Raw genomic sequence first — 20,284 nt, 5'->3', positions numbered from 1 at the left:
TGAAGTATGAGATTTGGGAAAATTTTCCACAGACCAACTTCTGGCTCACACACTTCACACCTTGTTTATTTTCTGCTACCCAGGCCATATGCTGCTGGTGAGCGTGGTGGGATGTGTTTATGTTGGATACAACCTGGAGCCCTGCACCGGAGCATCTCACTGCCAGGAGAACTGGTATGGTGGAGGAGAGAAGCGTGAAGCCATTTCTATCCCAGCACACCCAGCGGTAAGTCAACTGCAGAGACCACATACAAACGTCCCACTAAACCCAGACTAAATGTATCCCCAGCTCAACTTCCCCTTTAATAGGATCCCCGAGTTGCCCATGGCCACTCCAGTGCCACCCATGTAAGGGGAAGTGTGACAGAGGGGAAGTCAGGGTGGAAAGAGACAGTGGTCTAACCGATTGCAGTTAAAATATCTTTTGCAAATTTTACAAAAATATATGGCCACGTGAACACACTGCTGGCCTCTCTCCCAGAACATTGGAAGGGCCCACGCAAATGAGGGGCCCTGAGGCTGAAGCTCTCTTAGATTCCCAGTAAATACACCCTGGATGGCATCCTTCAATTAATCGGCAGTAGGTTTGCTTTCTTGCTGGGCATGTTACAGTTGGTGGCAACTTAGATTTGGTATCATATATGTAAAGCACCCCATACGGTACCTGGCACACACTGGAGGCTCACTAAGTGTTCCTTCCTCCCTTCTCTTGGTGAAAAATCAGCAAACAGAACTCCATCTCTGACAGGGGACTATGTCCTTCAAGTGGGTTATTGAAGAATCAGCCTTGTAGAAGTTGATATTCCATTAGTTTGCCTATAAAAATTTTAAATTGCAGTTTTTGAATTTATGGATCTTAGCTCAAGGTCAATAGAAAGTGATTGATGGGTAACCAGCGTGTGCCCAGGGACAGAAGATGTCCTGTTGCTTTGTCAGTGGTCGATGATAATGTACTCGTTTCCAGCCAACCACTAACAAGGCAAGCCCAGCGCTAAGAAACAGAAGAAAAAAAGAACAAAATGGACTACACTGTATTAAAGACACCCAAGCTCTGTAGGTAGAGGAGAGTTTTCCCAGAATCAGCCCAACACTGCCCTATCACCTATCTGAAGGGCATGTGCCGGACAGTCTGAGCTCATCAGATTCAGGACATGAGGAACGTCGTCATGGTTTTCCTTTCTACTCCCCCTTCTTCCCTTCGCTCTTTGCTTTCCTCCATCTTGTCCACATTTTCTAGATTGCTTACTGTCACTTTCTGAAACAAGAAAAAGTTCCACTTTTCATTGCTCGTTAATGCTAAATGACTCCCCATTCCCTCGAAGCTATTAATATGTATATAAATAACTAGGGCATAGAGTGCTGAAATGCAGTTGTGTGTCACTTAACAATGTAGATATGTTCTACGAAGTGCATTGTCAGGCGATTTCACTGTTGTGCAAACATCATAGAGTGTACTTGCATAGCTCTAGATGGCACAGCCTACTACACACCTAGGCTATGTGGTATAGCCTATTGCTCCCAGGCTATAAAACTGTACAGCTTATTACTGTACTAAATATACTGTAGGCAGTTGTAACACAATGATCAGTATCTGTGTATCTAAACATAGAAAAGGTTATGGTATAAGCGATAAAAAATGATATACTTATAAGGACACTTACCATGAGTGGAGCTTACAGGACTGGAAGTTGCTCTGGGTGAGTCAGTAAGTAAGTAGTGAGTGAACATGAGGGCCTGGGACATGACTCTCCATTACTGTACAGTAATGTACAGACTTTATAAACACTGCACACTCAGGCTACACAAAATTCATTTTTTTTTTTTGAGACAGTCTCACTCTGTCGTTCAGGCTAGAGTGCAGTGGTATGATTTTGGCTCACTGCAACATCTGCCTCCTGGGTTCAAGTGATTATCCTGCCTCAGCCTCCCCAGTAGCTGGGATTACAGGTGCTCACCACCATGCCTGGCTAAGTTTTGTATTTTTAGTAGAGACGGGGTTTCACCATGTTGGCCAGGCTGGTCTCAAACTCTTGACCTCAAGTGATCTGCCTGCCTTAGCCTCCCAAAGTGCTGGGATTACAGGTGTGAGCCACCGTGCCTGGTCTAAATTTATTTTAAAACTCTTCTTTCTTCAATAATAAATTAACCTTAGCTTACTTTTTACTTTATAAACTTTTTAATGTTTTAAACTTCTTTTGGAATAACACTTAGCTTAAAACACAAATGCATTGTACAGCTATGCAAAAATATTTTCTTTATGTTCTTGTTCTATACATTTTTTCCATTAAATTTTATTATTATTATTTTTACTTTTAAACTTTTTTGTTAAAAACTAAGACAACTACACACACATTAGCCCGGGCCTATTCATCAGGGTCAGGGTCATCAGTATGTCATCAGGGGAAAGGAATTTTTCAGCTCTATTCTAATCTTATGGCATCACTGTCATACATGCAGTCTGTTGTTGCCTGATGTCATTGCGTGGCTCATGACTGCAGGGGGTGTGGGAAGCCCGTTTCTGAGTCAGTTAGAAGGCATATATATTTTCTTCCTTTGCCGTCACTTTACGTTTGTAATTCTGAGGCTCTCTACATGGTTCACTTGGGACTGTATGTTAAGGCTGCTGTTAACTATAAAATGGGTTAAACTGTATTTCAGAGTAGGCATAATTTATGAGGGTGTTATTTCAGGAACAATGATAGGGATTGTGAATAGTTAAGATTCATTCTAGAATGTGCAAGAATTTGCTGGAAAAAAGAGGTGTAATGAAAAAGGAAGCCTGTTTCTATTTCTGATGAGGAGCTTGGTGTGTCTGTAATTTGATTTTGTAACAGTTGTTTTCCTTGAAGTAATTTGGATGCTGCATTAGTCTGATTATTATGATTTCCTGTTTAGAACCCAGATACCTTCTCGATATGTCCCCAATAGCGTATTTCTGGAAATGACTTCAACCAATTACATTAGTTCTCATTCTCTTGGTTTCTATGTGGTTCACCAGACAGGAATCAGGCTGCCTGAGTGTGCAACCCAGATAGTGAGAGGCAGTCGGTCGAGAGAGTTTGAAATTGCCCTGAGATACTGTGTGGTCTGCAGGCGGGTCTAAGTGAAGGAATGTGATGCAGCTGAGGCCTTGCGGGTAGGGCTGGAGGGCGTATTTTTGATGTCTGAAATATCTTGACCAACTGACCTTTCAGGGATAATTTTGATGACCATGTTTCTTCTGGTGCCGAGTCTACTTCTGGTGCTTGACTCATGAAGGCATCGGTGATGACAAGGATAATGAAATTTATCTTCAAACCTACTCCCCTTAAATGTAGTAGATATAAGCACTGGGACAAATCTGAAAAGAGTCTTCAGCATCTCCTTAAGGTTACTACTATTATGGATAATAGTGCTGTGTCATTTATAAAACCGTAGCCATATTGTGCAGCAAGTATTATTATTCCTGTTTTACAGATGTGTAAACCGAGGCACAGAGAGGTTCAGGGATATACTAATGTTGCCTACCGAGTGAGCAGTGGAGGTGGGATTTGACTCCAGTCACCTGAATCCAAATCATCCCATTCCCACCTTCTCCCCTAGTGATGTCATGCCCCGTGCTGCATCGGTGGAGGGGCTTTATGGGAGAGTGACAGGAGCCTTTAGCCCCTTCTGTGGTACCCCTTGCGCTCTGTGAATCCACCAAGGGAGGAATACACTCCAAGACTGCCCCAAAGGGGTATGTGCCCTCGCCTGCACAGATGCTGGCTGTCAGAGGACTGAGGAATTTCCCCAGGGGGAGATTTTCCCAACCACTATATTAACCTGTCCAAAGATCCTGTCCAGCTCTGCAAGATGAGCTGAGATCTGAGGCGTTTAGCATGGAGAGAACACATTCTTCTAGAGTCATTTCAGCCATTCTACCTGTGCACGTCTGAGTTTAAAAAAGGAGAGAGAAAGAGCACAAACCTACTTCAGGCCAAATGAAGGTGTTTGTGTGTATATGTGTTTCTCCTTTTTCCCTTTCGTAAATCAAATTTACTGGCCTATTTGGCAGTTGACCATTGGAAAGCTAATGATAATGACAAAAACTGAAAACAGGAAGCACTGTCTTATGGTGTCTTGTCCTGTAGATATGCATAAGAAATGCAAAGGCACTGTGGAACTTGATAAAACACTCAGCCTGCAAGAGTGCAGTGGGGAACAAGATACTCAGAAAGTAGAGACTGTTTTATTTATGGGATGGCGTCTCACTTTGTTCCCCACGCCGGAGTGCAGTGGTACAATCATAGCTCACTGTAGCCTTGAACTTGTGGGCTCAAGTGATTCTCCTACACCAGCCTCCTGAGTAGCTAGGACTACAGTGCCTGCCACCATGCCCACTAATTTTTTAATAAATATTTTGTAGAGACAGGGTCCTGCTCCATCGTCTAGACTGGCTTCAAACTCCTGGCCGCAAGCGATCCTCCTGCCTCGGCTTGGTTGCTGAGGTAACAGGGGCACGACACTGGCCTTGGCCAACATTTTAAACTTTATTTGGCAAAACCAAATTATTTTGCTACTTCCCTACTGCACTCAGGATGGGGACACAGGAGCTGGGAGAAATTTCACCAAGGAAGAAGTGGTTATGTACAGACAGACAATAGGCTGGCAGGTTTCATTTCCCCCCAGTCCTATAAAAGAAAGCATGTAACTTCAAAGCAGTTTAATGAAGTAATTCCAGGATTCCCGTAGCTGGTTGCTCTGGGCCAGAAAGCCTGGAACCACCAAGATTCCTAAGGATGTGGTAGGCAGGGGCTGGGCAGCCACGAGGCTGCAGCAGCTGTCAGCCATTATCCCTAAAATAATGCTCTTCCAGGCCTGGGAGCACAGAGGCCTTTGAGAATGTCAGTGAGTGCTGCTGCCAGTCACAGCTTCAGTGGGTTTGCGCAGCTGGGCTCCACTCTGGAATCTGGAATCCTCAGTGCAAACTGTCAGGGCTAGGTCCCTGTGCTGGGGCTGCTGAGAGGCAAAATGAGTCCTTTGGGATTTGAAATCTAGCAGTTTTGGATTAGGCGAGACTAAGAATTCTCTGGATTTAGCTGAGTCCAAGGTGCTTATGTGTGGGCAAGAAGTTCTCCCTTCCAAACCATGCAACCTGTGCAATGCCCCTATCCTGCGCTTCCACAGGGGCACAAAAGGCTGCTGCCACAACATGCTGTTGGTGTTGGGTGAGGTCCGGGAATTTGGAGTCAGATCAGCCTGGTTTCAAATCCTGCTGCCCCTCCACTTCTTTTGTGATCTCTGCAAATTACTTAACTTGTTTTGCACTATTGTTTCTTTCCTTCCTTCCTTTCAATCTCTGCAAATTACTTGTTTTGCACTATTGTTTCTTTCCTTCCTTCCTTTCCATCTCTGCAAATTACTTAACTTGTTTTGCACTATTGTTTCCTTCCTTCCCTCCCTCCCTCCCTCCCTCCCTCCCTCCCTCCCTCCCTTCCTTCCTTCCTTCCTTCCTTCCTTCCTTCCTTCCTTCCTTCCTTCCTTCCTTCCTTCCTTCCTTCCTTCTTCCTCACTCTCTCTCTTTCTCTTGCTTGCTCTCTCACTCTCTCTTGTCTCACTCTTCACCCAGACTGGAGCACAGTGGCATGATCTTGGTTCACTGCAACCTCCTCCTCCCAGGTTCAAGCGATTCTCATGCCTCAGCTGCCCCTCTGACACAATGGCTGGTTAATTTTTGTGTTTCAGTAGAGACGGGGTTTCACCATATTGGCCATGCTGGTCTAGAAATCCCGACCTCAAGTGATCTGCCCGCCTCAGCCTTCCAAAGTGCTGGAATTACAGGCATGAGCCACCGCACCCAGCCGATTAGGTTTATATTCTGTAAATGGAATGCCTTCTAATTATTTCTTGTAAACTGTGGAATGACTGAACTGATCTTAACATTTCAGTTAACCAACACAACAAGTAATGCAGCTGTGTGATTTTGAGACAAGTTACTTAGCCCCTCTGTGCCTCAGTTTCCTTATCTGTTCATAAAACAAGTATATTAGACTAGAGATTGTTTTCATTCCTAAATTTTGTGATGTTATAGGGCTGTGTCTGAGTGAAATTTCACAGAGGAAAGGATGTGCCTCTCAATGGCTGCCATAGCTCATATTGTGGCTTTTATGTTTGAAAAGAGACTTTCATTTTGGAAGGTGGGCGTGGTGGTGGTGATGTCCTGCAGTTTGATGGAACAGGGCTAACAATCAGAGGGCCTGGATTAGGTCTTGGCTCCACTACTTAGTGGCCAGGAAACCTTATAGGAAGCATCATCCCCTGGAAATAGAGCTCCCCTGGATACTTTCTGTTTTCTATGAGCATCTGTTCCCCTTCCATGAAATGGACATAACTGTCAGTACCTTATCTGTTGACTTCCCAAGGTGGAGTGAGAGTCATATTAAATTGTATATTCAGTCAGCTTGCGCCATGCAGATTTTTGGCATTTTGGTGATACAAACCATAGGTGTGCATTTAGCTCCTGAGATTCTGTGCTGTGATTCTAATGAACTCTCAGAAACTCTTTAGATCCCAATTTTACACTGGAGCAGTGACTGTGCTTCTTGGCTGATCTCTTGGCTCTCCCTTTCTTCCATGTCCTTCCTCCACTTTCTAAAGGACGAATTGTTCATGGCTTAATAGCAACCACAGTACACAACTTATATTTCAGAACTTTTCTCACTTGCTCATAAATAACTTCCATTGTTTGTATAACAAGGGAAGTGAGCAAATAACTTGAGGGGCACAGAGGTGAGTTCAGTACAGGCCTGCCAGGAGTTGACTTTCCATGAGCAAAATCCAAATTTTCATTCAGATGGAGTATTAGCTCAGAAATCAGAACACCTACTGATCCTCAGTAGGCAACATGAATTAGGCATAAATAGATAAATAAACTGATTTATTGTTCCCTGACAATGTGGTTTAGTTTTTAAATCAAAAAGAAATAATGACTATTTCAAACTAAATGTATGAACTCTTCCTGATTTTTCCCTCTGATATAAAAGTCCATGGGTCTTACTCGTTTTTGTTGGTGATCCAATCTGAAGTACCAATAGATTAAATGATTTTCCTAAACTGGTGAGTGTCTCACAAAATCCATCAGAGCTGGGGCCTGATCCCTGGGCTCTGTTCCTAATGACCATCCTACATGTCTCTATAAATAGACCATTATCAAATGCTTTTCACCGGGCTTGGATTGGATGACAATCATGACTCTCAATTTTCCTTCCTTCCCTCTCATCTGATTTTAAATTATCTCTGACAGTCAGGATGTGATAAGTCTACTGTGTTCAGAGTTCAGAGTTCTGAACACAATTTTCCAACATAAGGAAGGCTAGAAATACATATTTCAGACAAAACGTGGAAATCCTACCAACTGCTGGTGAATTCCCTCCGAGTTTCTCTTGTCCCTTTCAGGAAATGTTCCTTGGGTCTCCTGTCCTTGTTAGCACCAGCTTCTCCGGTCTGGTTCTAAATCATCACCTTGGCAACATCACTTCCCATGGTCCACAAAGCTTTTTTGACAGCCAGTCCCTATTTTGCCTTTATCGCCTATATGTTGTCCAGTAGGGTACAGAAGTCCATGACCTTGCTCATCCCAGCTTTGTTTTGTCCAAACTCTTTTGTGCAAAGAGGAAAACCAGGATTTTAAATCACGCACTGGGCTGTGCTGACACAGTGCCCAGCAAAACAAATCACAACCCTTTTATTTTAGAGCAGCTGGAAACGGACACTTTTAATGGACAGGTGAGTCTGGCCAAAACAGGACTGGGATGAGACAGGATCATCATTTTAGAATGCTGATTTTGCAGGGAGAATATCACTTCTCTGTTTTTATACATCCTGAGTTTTCTTCCCTTATGGGCAGCTGCTGAGCTGAAGGTGTTTCTGCAGCAAGCGTCCTCCTCTCATCTGCGTGCTGACTGCACAGACGGGGCCAAGTCTGTGTCTTTCCAGTCTGTGTGCACACAGGCCAATTTGTCATTAGCTCTGCAAAAGTCATGAGAGGAGGTTTAACTTAATAAATTAAAATGTAATTCCCAAAGACAAGTTTAGAACCAACACTTTCATCTGCATTGAGCAAGGCTTTATCACTTAGTTGTAAAGGTGAAAAGGACTAACACTTATACTGAGAACCCACTAAGTCTCAGAACATTATGAGACAGGTACTATTTTGTCCTGTCCCCTATCTCCTCTGGGCATTGTGCCAAATGGTGGTGGTGATGATGGGTGTTGATACTGGCAAGCAGCAGGAAAGGGGTTTCAAAGGCAGTGCTAGGGCTGCCTGCCACCGAGTCATCCTGGGAGTCATCTCTGGATAAATGGGTATGGCCAACAGCACTGTGATGGTCGAGGGTACCAGCATGACACCTGTATAACTCCATCTGATTATGTTGGACTCAATTTTGTGCCTACATTGAGGGATAATGTTGATTCAATCACTTGTGTCTTGCAGTAACACCAGTTTTTTTTTTTTTTTTTGAGACAGAGTCTTGCTCTGTCGCCAGGCTGGAGTGCAGTGGCGCGATCTCGGCTCACTGCAACCTCCACCTTCTGGGTTCAAGCGATTCCCCTGCCTCAGCCTCCCGAGTAGCTGGGGCTACAGGCGCGCACCAACATGCCTGGCTAACTTTTCGTATTTTAGTGGAGATGGGGTTTCACCATGTTGGCCAGGATGGTCTCAATCTCCTGACCTGGTGATCCGCCCGCCTCAGCCTGCTAAAGTGCTGAGATTACAGGCATGAGCCACCGCACCCAGCCAACACCATGATTTTTAAAATAAGACCAGGTTTCAATGTCTCTGAGGGTATCAGATTCATCAAAGGGGCTTGGACACTTGAGTATGGATGCACCCATGAAACCTGACTTTCCATTTTGTCTGGCTGATAACAGCTTAGGGGTGGGAGAAAAAAATCATCCTTTGCAGAAAAGATCTACACCTAAGAGGCAGTAAGGTATAGCAGTTACAAGCACAGATTTGGGGTATAGAATTTGGATTCAGATTGAGATTTATCATCCAGATTCTCTTACTTATTTCATGTGTGACATTAGGTGAGTTATTTAACCTCTTTCTTCACTTTCTTCAGCTATGAAATGGAGATGATATATATAGTGCTTATCTTCCATAGAAGTTATGAATATTAAATGAATTAATGTATATAAAGCATTTAAAGCAGTGCCTGGGCAGCCAGTCTCTATTTTTCCTTTATTGGCTATATGTTAGCTGATAGGGTACAGAAGTCCATGACCCTACTCATTCCAGCTTTGTTTTGTCCAAACTGTTGTGCAAAGAGGATAACCAGGATTTTAAATTATGTGCTGGGTTGTGCTGGCATAGTACCCTGCAAAATAAATCACAACGCCTTTATTTTAGAGCAGCTGGAAATGGACACCTTTAATGGACAGGGGAGTCCATTTAGCAATGTCAATATGTATTTGCTATTATTATTGTTATGACACTGGTATCAGTTTACCGGGGCTCCCATAACAAAGTACCACAGACTAGGTGGCTTAAATAATATACATTTGTTTCTGCACAGTTTTGAAGACTAGGCATCCAAGCTCAATGTGTCAATAGGGTTGGTTCCTTTAAAGGCCCATGAGAGAAGGGTGTGTTCTAGGCCTTTCTCCTTGGCTTGAAGATGACCATCTTTCCTTTTCTTTTCATTTCATCTTTCTTCTGCATGCATTGGTGTCCAAATTTCGTCTTCTTATAAGGACACCAGTCATATTGGATTTGGGCTCACTTGTGACGACCCTGTCTTCAAAAAGGTCACATTTTGAGGTACGAGAGTTTAAGACCCCAATGTATGAATCTTTGGAGGGCATAATTCAGCCCATAATAGTGCCTAAGCAAGGCTTTTGGTGAAACTCACTTTCAGAGTAAATTTTGTTCTTACAGAGTTGCCTGTTTTTTCCTTTTTTGAGTAATCATTGTAAATTTTCTGCCTTTCTCATATTATCTCCTACTTTTAAACTATTTTTAAAAATCTAAATAAGTATCCTGGTCAAAGTTCTATAGATGCTGAGCTGGGTACAGTTTTGGCATCTGTAGTCCCAGTTACTTGGGAGGCTGAGGTGGGAGGATCTCATGAGCCCAGGAGTCCAAGAGCAGCCTGGGCAACACAGTGAGAGCTTATCTGTTAAAAAGAAAACAAACATTCTATGGATGCTGAATAGAATGGATTCAATGGTATCTTCCCCAGAGGAAAAAATCCATGAAATTGATTTTTTTTTTTTTTAACCATTCAAATGGTAACCTAATACCTAAATTTAGGGGCAGGGTCATTTAAATACATTTAAACTTTTTTGTTGGATCCAGCTTTATTATGTTATTATTGATAACAACCATAAGTAATCATGTTTTCAATGGATTTCTTAACTAATTCAGTTAAGAAATGCTATGTCACTCAGTCACTAAATGTTGGTGGCCTGCATGATTCATTATCTCTGTTTGTGAGCAGGGACTGGGCAGGTCTGGTGAATACTAGGTGAATTCACCTGGGGTTTGACTGGTCCATAGACTAGCCACTCAGGCTGTGTGTGTTAGGTAAGAGTTTTTGAGTGGCAAATATCAGAAATCAACTCCAGTTAGCTTAAGCAGAAAAAGGACTATATTGGGAGGATACCAGGAAATCTCACTGAATCCCAGGAATCACTAAAGTCCCAGGCCCCCAGGAGGCTGAGGACCGGGGCAGGAGTTTTGGGCATTTGTCGGGTCTCTTCCATTTGTCCCTCCAGCTTCACCCTCTTTCTCTCCTGCTCTGTGCTTCTATGGACTGTATTGATGGGCGTTATGAACTGTAGCAATAGGCTCCTGTGCCCTTTAACTTTTGGTTGTGTTTGGGCAGTGATGTATTTTGTCAGGAGATCAGAGGAAGCAAGGGGAGTGAGGCCAGCAGTTCATATCCTACCTTGGCTGTACCTTGGGTAATGCCTTGGGCTAATCAAGTCCCTTGGCCAGTAGTCACAGGTTGTCTGCAGATGGCCTTCTGGGCATGACTTTCTCCTTCCAAGCTCTAGTAACCACTCCTGTGTTTTATCCCTTTGGTCCTAGATGTGGTAACAGCTCTGCTTTTCCCACCCCCAGGGTACTGTACTATCCCTTGTGGTTTCTCTACACCTTGACTAGTTCTATGCTGGGCTATGTTGGAGCTTGAGGCAAAAAGAAATATCAGTGGTATGGTTTGGATCAGTGTCCCTACCCAAATCTCGTGTTCAATTGTAATCCCGAGTGTTAGAGCGGGGGCCTGGTGGGAGGTGATTGGGTCATGAGGGCAGAGTTCTCGTGAATGGGTTAGCACCGTCCCCTCAGTGCTGTTCTTGTGACGGTGACTGGGTGAGTTATGAGATGTGGTTGTTTAAAAGTGTATGGCACCTCCCCTCTCTCTTCCTCCTGCACTGGTCCTGTGAAGGGCGTCGCTCTCTCTTCACCTTCCACCATGGCTGAAAGTTTCCTGAGGCCTCCCCAGAAGTTGAGCAGAGGCCAGCCTCATGTTTCCTGTACAGCCCACAGAGCTGTGAGCCAATTAAACCTCTTTTCTTTATAAATTATCCAGTCTCAAGTATTTCTTTATAGCAATGTGAGAATGGACAAGTACAATCAGTAATACTAATCCTTTATTTAAAATGTTGATATTTTGTTAATCATAGACTTTTTATAGTAATTTTGACTTTAAAAAATTATTACATTGAAATATTATTTATCTTGATTACTAAAATTTTTGGTGTCCCCTTAAAATTTTTTACCTCGAGGCAATTGCACCACTCACTTTACTGTAGTCCCAGACTGGCATTGCACTTTTGTAAATCATCCCTTTATAAAACCCTTCTGTCCTGTGAGCGATGATCATACCACTGCACCCCAGGCTTGGCAACAAAGCGAGACCTCATCTCTAAAAAAACTAAACAAAACACTCCTCTCTGAGCAAGCAATTTGTTTCCTGATAGGACTCTGATTGATACAAATGTCTTATCTCAAAAGCATAGATTGTAAATCATTGGCCCTTAGGCAATATTTTACCAAGGGACATAATTTATTTGGCCTGTACAGTTTTGAAATTTAGTTGATCACTTTTAAAAGTCAGAGACCTTCATATGAATATCTAGATTTCTGGTTTCTCTTGAAAAAAGAAAAAAGTCAGACAACATGGCAACACAGATTCCTTTTCTGCATGGCAACAATCGGCAGGAGCTGAGTAGCAGCTTCTTTGGCCTGAGCATGTCTTTCAAATTGGACATAGTCCCCACCACTCCTTATTACCTCCCCGCAACAGTGAGACTTACTGTTAGTCAACATTTTTTTTTAAATCACAGCGGTGCTATTTTTGTTGTTGTTGTTGTTGTTGTTGTTTTATTATGCCTGGCCTGCTTGCCTAGCTGACTCCCATAGGCTGCTGAGTTTGAGACACTTGCTCTAGTTCTTTGCTGTTATTAAGACTCCACTCCCAACCTCTTCAACTTCCAGCTCAAGTTCTACCTTCCCAGGATGATGAATCAGATTGACTCAGCTTGAGGCAGATATCCATCCATTTCAGCACCAAGCAACAAACCCAGGGGCCAGGATCTTGTGTGAGCACCTGCTAGGGGCCCACCCTTGATAGTGGAGAGTGAAGATTCCCAGAGGAGAGGAGTTGTATCTGTAGGACATAGGAGAGGGACCTACCACACTGCAGTGCTGGCTCTTGAACCAAAGTGTAATAGTGTGTGCATTTTATATTTTATTTAATCTTGAATTGTTCAGAGTAAATACCTGATAATGTCCCATTCAGCAGATTCTGCAGATTAAATGCTTCCAAGTGCAAAAATGGTAAAAATGAATGCAATTTAAAATGTATTCTTTCCGTAAGCAACATCTGTTAGAAGGGAGTAGGGATGTATTCACAAGCCACAGTATGGTCTTCGAAAAGTCCACGTAAGACAGATCGATTTTGGTCTAGTTTGAGGCTGATGGTCTAACATGGCTCTTGCACATCTGCCTTACCCAGGCTAAAGATGGTCAATGTGTGGACCCATGAATCTATCTCTTGCCTGGCTCCTTGCAGACATTGCTAATATGCTGCAGAACTCCTTCCTACTAAGCTTCAGGATCCTTCTCAACACAGTGTTCCAGGCCACCAGCGCTGAGCAGGTGGCACATGAAATGAAACCCATTTGCCACCCCTGCCTGAGAGGCTTCTGGGGTGACTTATCATGGAGCTTCCTTGAGCTACTGGAGCCAGCATTTTATTGCACGTGTGAAAATTGGGACGGAGAGTGCTCTGCTGAGCAGATTAGAAGCAGCTCCCCCTCAAGTCCTCAAGATAACTCCCCCATCTGTGGTCTTGTTACAAACCCAAGGAGCCTGCTCTAAGCCCTTTCCCCTGAGAGGCCTCCATTGGACACAGGATGACTTCTTGTTTAGTTCTAAGGCAGGGAAGCGATTCTCTTGGGCCATAGTTGGGAAGGCATGTGAACAACCACAGGCCTCTGGAGTCAGACAGCCCCTAAGGGGACTTTTCAGAGGGTCCAGAAAGCATTTATTCCTGAGTCCTGAGCAGGGGCCAACCAAGGAAATACCATCGGGAAAGGCTGTTTTCTCTATTCCCAGTTCCCCAGGCCTCCATCCACAGCAGTGCAATGGCTGACTTACCCAGCAGGCTTCCAGACACAAATACTGCAAAACTGGTTGTAAAGCCAAGCCTGATCTCTTTATGCCTTGTCTCCTCCCGACTCCCTGCTTCCTGATAGTTTAGTAAATAATCAAATTCAGATGGATTTTGTTTGAATGAGGAACCTCAGAATTAAACATTTGCTCCCCCTCAGGGCTTTTGTGTGGGAGATGTCCTATTATTTAGGGGTTGCCTCTTGACTTCATCGATTCCCTCTCGTGTCAGCCGCTCCATACTCTCTGCTTTGAGAAAGGGCCTGGAACAGACATGAGGAGACCTGAGCTGCCTCTACCAGGCGGGGTGCCCTGTGCAAGCCCCTGGCCTTTCCAGCACTCAGGCATCTCGTTTTTAAAATTGAGGGGTGAGGATTGCTGGTGACGAAGTTCCCTTTCAGCTCTCAAAGTTGTCATTCTAAGCTCTGACCCTCTCCATCACTTAAAAGTAAGGATGAACAATACTGAGACTTACTGTGTGTTTGGAAGGAAGGGCACTGGGAGTTTTACATACATTCTTTCACTTAGTTCTTAAAAAAAAAAAAAAAAAAAAAAAGAAGCAGTTACTTCACATTATACCCATGTATCAGGTAGTATTTGGTGCAGCTGCTTACACAGAATGCCCTGAACAATAGTGGCTTAGATAAGACTAAGGGTTTCTTTTTCTGCCCACTGGAGGTTTTTTATTTAAAAAGAAAAAAAAATAGAGTTTTTCTCCTATGTGAAAAACAAAACGTCTGGAGGTGGGCCAGGCCACTGTTGTTTCGATGGCTCCACAGTGTCAACAAGACGTCTACCTTTCTCCTTCACCATCCTTGGCACGTAACTTCAAGGTTACTTCTTGGTCCAAGATAGCAGCAGTAGCTGCAGTCATCACATCTCTGTTTCAGGTAGCAGAAAGCAGGAAGGGAGGGTAAACGGGCCATCTTCTTTTATTCCTAGAAATCCCAATACTTCTGCTTACATTTCATTGGTCAGAACTCACATGTTACATATTCATATCTAGCTGCAAAGAGAGGCTGGGAAATGCAGTCTTATTGTTTCCCAGTCACAATGTAGCACAGGCAAATATTTGAGTTCTGTCATAAGACAAAAAAATGAGAGTAGATATTAGAGTAGATACCACCAGTTTCTTTCTTCACATTACCTTTGACCACTGAGAAGGCAGGGTACACAGTGGCTAAACAACTAGCCCTTTACTTTCATTTATTTTTTATTTTAACAGCTTTTGGGGAACAAGTGGTTTTGGGTAACATGGATAAATTCTTTAGTGGTGATTTCTGAGATTTTGGTGCACCCGTCACCCAAGCAGTGTACACAGTACCCAATATGTAGTCTTTATCCCTTGCTCCGCTCCCGCACCCTGAGTCCCCAAAGTCCATTCTATCATTCTTTTGCCTTTGCATCCTCATAGCTTAGGTCCCACTTAGAAGTGAGAACATACGATGTTTGGTTTTCCATTCCTAAGTTGCTTCACTTAGAATAACAGTCTCCAGCTCCATCCAGGTTGCTGCAAATGCCATTATTTGGTTCTGTTTTAAGGCTGAGTAGTATTCCATGGTGTATGTGTACCATATTTTCTTTATCCACTTGCTGACAACCAGCCTTTTAGAGATGTGTGCTTGCTGGTGGCTGAGGCAGATGTGGCCCCGGGCAGCCTGCATCCAGAGCCTGTGCTCTTACGTGCTGTGCCATTTGTCCTCCCTGGCGTTCATTCCCTTGCTGCTGCTTTTCCCTTCTTATCAGAAGCTTCATGCAGTCTCCCTGGCTCTAAATTTAGTTCTCCCTCTGTATCAGGAAAGCCTGATTGAGGCTTCATGTTCAACCACCTCCAAAAGGCAGGAAAATTGGGCAGGACTATGAGCCCACAGTGTGACTGCCCTTCAGCCAGGGTCCTCCTGTCACCTGTGGAAGGTTCAGTACACCTGTGAGTCTCCTCTGGCCCCCAGGCTCAGTCCTCATTCCAGATATTCTTGGTCCCTCCCCATTCCACATCCCTCAGTTCCCTCCACAATGTTCCCAAACACTGCGGAGTGCTCTCAATTCTGGTCCTGGCCAAATCCTGGAATCAATTGTTGCCTCTCTTCTTGAGGTGTTCTTATTTGAGAAGATGAAGGGATAATTTTTCTGACTAAAATTTTAGGTGGCAGCGTTCGTTTCTGTAAGTTGGGGATGCTTCCCAAATTAAGCCCTTAAAATCACATTACAAAGGACTCCTAGTCAAGTTGGTTTGTCACTAAAGCCACTGCCGGGAACTGTCTCCTCCCTGTCTCTTCCTGTCTATTCAGTGTGGTCTAAGAGCTAGACATGCAGAATGTGTTAGGGGACTGGCAGCATCTGCACTACCTGGGAGTTACTAGGTATGTAGGATCTCAGCACCCTACACTGGGCTCCCTGCCTCCCACCTCCTCCTGGACTTACTGAACCAGAATCTGCAGTTTAACAAGGGTGCCCAGGTGATTCTTATATATATCACAGGCTTGCAAAACACTGACCCAGAAAATCTAAGCAGTTGGATTTCTGAGTCATTATGAACTAAAAAAATTCACCTAAGAGTACGCTTATTAAATTCATTGTTTGTTTTAGAAGAAACTGAATTGGGAAAAAGAGAGCAAGTAAAAATTAGGTACTGAAATTTAAAAATTGCTGTTTATGGTACAGTCTTGGTCCTCATGATCTATCCAGTGTATTATGCAAATGTCAGCAGTTCATTGACTGATTGATATATTAGGATGGGGAACCAGACGAGAGTGGATAGAAATTCTCATGCTTACATTTCATCTTAAGATTCCCTTGTAGGCCGGGCGCGGTGGCTCAAGCCTGTAATCCCAGCACTTTGGGAGGCCGAGACGAGCGGATCACAAGGTCAGGAAATCGAGACCATCCTGGCTAACATGGTGAAACCCCGTCTCTACTGAAAAATACGAAAAAACTAGCTGGGTGAGGTGGTGGGCACCTGTAGTCCCAGCTATTCGGGAGGCTGAGGCAGGAGAATGGTGTAAACCCAGGAGGCGGAGCTTGCAGTGAGCTGAGATCGCACCACTGCACTCCAGCCTGGGCGACAGAGCGAGACTCTGTCTCAAAAAAAAAAAAAAGATTCCCTTGTAAAATTACCTAAATCAGTGCACTTAAGTCTCTGAATGGCTTTTGCAAACCAGATAAGCTTGGCATTTGGGGTTCACGTAATTGGCCGGTTTTGCTAGGAGACTGCCAAAAGCCCCATTGTCTAAACAACTCTTTTAGTTTAAGGATACAATCTAGATTTAAAAGCCAACATGTGACTCACTTTAAGATTGTTAAAAGCTCAGAGGAGAGAGCTGTTGTACTCTCGATCTTGTTATTTTTGTATCCTATCATGGATTTCAGACACCTGAAAGAACAACAGAGCTATTTATTTCTATGAGCCCAGGCTTAAGTTGTGGAGAGCCTCGAAGAATTTCATTTGACACTTTAAAAACACTTCCCCCACCCCAGATTGTTCATGAACTGAGAGCCTCATGTAGAGGTTTTATACTTAGGCAGGCAGCAGGATGTAATGGTTAAAAGCATGGGCTATAGGATCTGACCATCTGGGTTTAAACACAACTTTTATCAACTCTGCAAGGTGGGGAAAATAACCTACCGTCTCTAGGGCTGTCATGATAATTGAGTGAATAAAAACTCAGCCAGATGGTGGCTGCCCTGTTGTAAGCACTATGTAAGCATTTGCTGTTACTATATCTACTTATAATACCTAAACGTCTGGCTCCCTCTTTTTATTTTGCACATGAGGACATGGAGATGGAGAGGTAAAGTCTGTCTGCTGCCTGGCCTGGCGGGGATTTTTCCTTGCCAGCACCGCGTGTTCTCCCAGGGCAGCTCTGTGCTTAGTCAGCACCCACCCAGCAGCTGTGTGGGAATTCTTTCCCTCCCTCTCCATCTCACACAAATGTCCTTGGGTCCCCAGGTGAGGCCAATGACAACAGAATCTGCGGTTGATTCAGGTCCCATTTGAACATTGACATCCCTCCTCCCGCTCTGCTTACCTGGAGCTATTTTCATCCTTTTCACCCTGGTTGGGTGGTGTATGGTCTGGGATGTTGCTGGAAACCCAGCCGGTCTGTGACATCTGAGAGACAAGGACGGCTACCTCAGCTGTCATTAACATCAGAACACTTCTAAGTGACTACACTCAAAGCTACTCCTTCCCCAGGGTTTTGATAATTCCTCCCACCAATTATAGCACTTTACTGAGATTAACTAATTAATCCTCACCATATACCCCAGAGACAAAATTAAAGATAATTCTTTCATAACTGTAAAGCACCTTTTATCTAAGGATTACTAACACTGATGCATTTGTCTCCCATGACAACATCGCAGGTTTCAGAGATGACAAGGAAAATCTTCATTACCATTTCAAGAACTGGGAACAAAGAAAAATCCCGTTCCAGGACACAGAGGAGGAGATGCGGGTAGCTGAACAGAAACTGTTGAAGATTACCATGGGAATACACCTGTGAACTTCCAGGTGGGGCTATGTCCGCATCGGGTCAGTTTTCTTTATATTGTTTACAATTTCCAGGGATCATGTCCACGATAAGGAACAAGAGCTGGTTCACAGGCTACTGAAGCATATGTTTGACTTCCCAAAGAACCTTCTGTTTTCTACTTGCCTACTCGTCTCCATCACACTGTTTCCCTGTCGTCTCTATTTGCCAAAGTTCTGTTTGTGATCTAGATGAAATGAAGCCAATAGCCAAATGCTACAGGAGGGAGAGAACCTGACAAAGACATTATAAACTGAGAATCCTTAAAGAGGAGAGTGGGAGAGGCAGGGTGGAGAATGGGAGAGAAGAAGGGAGAGGTCAGTCTGTCAAAGTTCTGGAACTCTCATTTGGGGTAAACAAAGGGAAAAGAGGGGTCTGCACTCTGTGCCCCAATATTAGGTTTGCTATGATTCTTTTGTAATTGCCTTGGCAGCAGATTAATTTTACTTGACTTGGCAGCATAAACAGCTGCTACTGAGCTGTAGCCGAGGCTGGGAGCTACATCATTGTGCATTATAGCATGGGTGTTTCATAAAGGGGGTCTCAAAAACACTCAGGGAGGCAAAAATGATCATTTTGGATCTATTTCTCTCATTTGGGCCAAGCAGTTGCATAATGCATTTGTTCTAAGATCATTAGTGCAAACAACATGGCTGGGTGCTAGTAGTGATTTGCTGGTTTCTCTTCATGACCGACAGCTGTGACCGGAGCTCAGCCGCCCCCCTCCCCCTGCTGGACCTTCAGGATCTGGTGCAGGTGAGTTTGCAGCAGCCAACAAGCAGCTTGACAGGAGCTTTTTCCAGGCCTCTTGGGAATAGGAGTGTCAGAAGGAAAAGCTCTTGCTCAACTCCTAATTCAAGAAAGAGAGGTGAACAAATAAGTAAAAATAAACTTTACACTTTCTAGGGATTTAAAATGGGATCGTAGGTGCATGATCTCATTTGAGCCTCACGACAAGCAGATGAGGCTGCACAGTGAATGAACGCCTCTTACTCTGCCAGCCCAGTATTCCTTTCTTTTGGATCCTGACTTTTCCCCCATTGTGTTCTGGTGGGGCTGCCAGTCACAGGACAGTCCCACCTCTCGGATCCCTTCCATCCCCCACCCCCAATGTTGGGCATGTGGTTCTGGCTAGGCCACTGAATTCTTTTTGCTGGGGATTTGAATCTTATGGAGAGATGCCTTGGGGGAGAAAGATATTGGAGTTGTGTAAAGAGAATGCCCAGAGCCTGGCTGTTCAGCTCTTCGTTCCGTTCTGTGAGTTATTTTAGTTTCCTTCCAGTAAAATTGCCTGAGTTCGTATGGGCTCCTGTCTACCAAAGAAACCCAAATTATAAACCCCCTTTAGTTTCAAATTGCCAGGTGTTGAGCCCAGGTCCTCTTATCCCAAGTCAGTGACTGTTCATGATACTAGATAAACGCAAAGTCGCATGGGAAATTTAAGGAAGGAAAGAGAGAGAACTGAGAAGTTGAGCAATGAAGCTTTTTTTTTTTTTTTTTTTTTTTTTTAAAAGAAGCCAACCATCTTTCCCAATGGCATCAGGTCAGGATTCATCCCTGGGAATGTAATTCATGTTTAACGGCAGTTGTGTGAGTTGGCATGTACCCAAGTTCGCCCACAGCCGACATGGTCAGGCCAAGCCTCTTTTCAGTTTTATTCTTGTTATGCTTTCGTAGGATGTGTGTTTGCTGGTAGGCTGATCCTTAAGTATATTTACCTACGACTCTGTCTTTGTGTTTTCTTGACTCTATTGATTTGGCAAACAATCAGAAGTAGCTGGTACAGTTCAAATGGAGAGGGAGGGAGGTTGGTGGGTGTGGTTATCAAAAATTTAGCAGCAGGTAAAATTTTGGCAGGTAGGAGAAATCTTTTTAGGTAGCATATATGCTAAAACATATGACTTTGCTTTCTACTGCTTCATATCAAATAAAATTCCAGATTCTGTGCTTAGGAATATACACGAAAAGGCCCAAGGCTCTCTCCCCTTCTTGAGGCTGTTCTGGTACCTTCTGCAGTGGTATGAAATTAAGTGTGGAAGATCTCTTTTGTGAGAGGGATCTCTTCTAGTTAAAACTAAGAGGTACCAAACTGCTGAACTATTAGCCTATTTAG

General features: G+C 43.9%; 1 protein-coding gene and 1 long non-coding RNA gene across 2 annotated transcripts in view; one reads left to right on the top strand and one right to left on the bottom strand.

The window, feature by feature from the left end:
• SLC25A12 (solute carrier family 25 member 12) overlaps window positions 1-20,284 on the bottom strand; it is a 671,031-nt gene that overhangs the window by 511,155 nt on the left and 139,592 nt on the right. The gene's annotated exons all lie outside the window — the stretch shown is intronic.
• Window positions 89-19,583, top strand: LOC126932504 (uncharacterized). The gene is made up of 3 exons (XR_007718217.1): window positions 89-226; window positions 18,005-18,152; window positions 18,870-19,583. It is a non-coding gene; the product is annotated as an uncharacterized LOC126932504 (long non-coding RNA).

The sequence above is a fragment of the Macaca thibetana genome, chromosome 12, assembly GCF_024542745.1.
Source record: "Macaca thibetana thibetana isolate TM-01 chromosome 12, ASM2454274v1, whole genome shotgun sequence".
Lineage (NCBI taxonomy): Eukaryota > Metazoa > Chordata > Mammalia > Primates > Cercopithecidae > Macaca > Macaca thibetana.
Note: the sequence above shows the minus strand (reverse complement) of the source record. Positions and strands in the feature narration are given on the sequence as shown.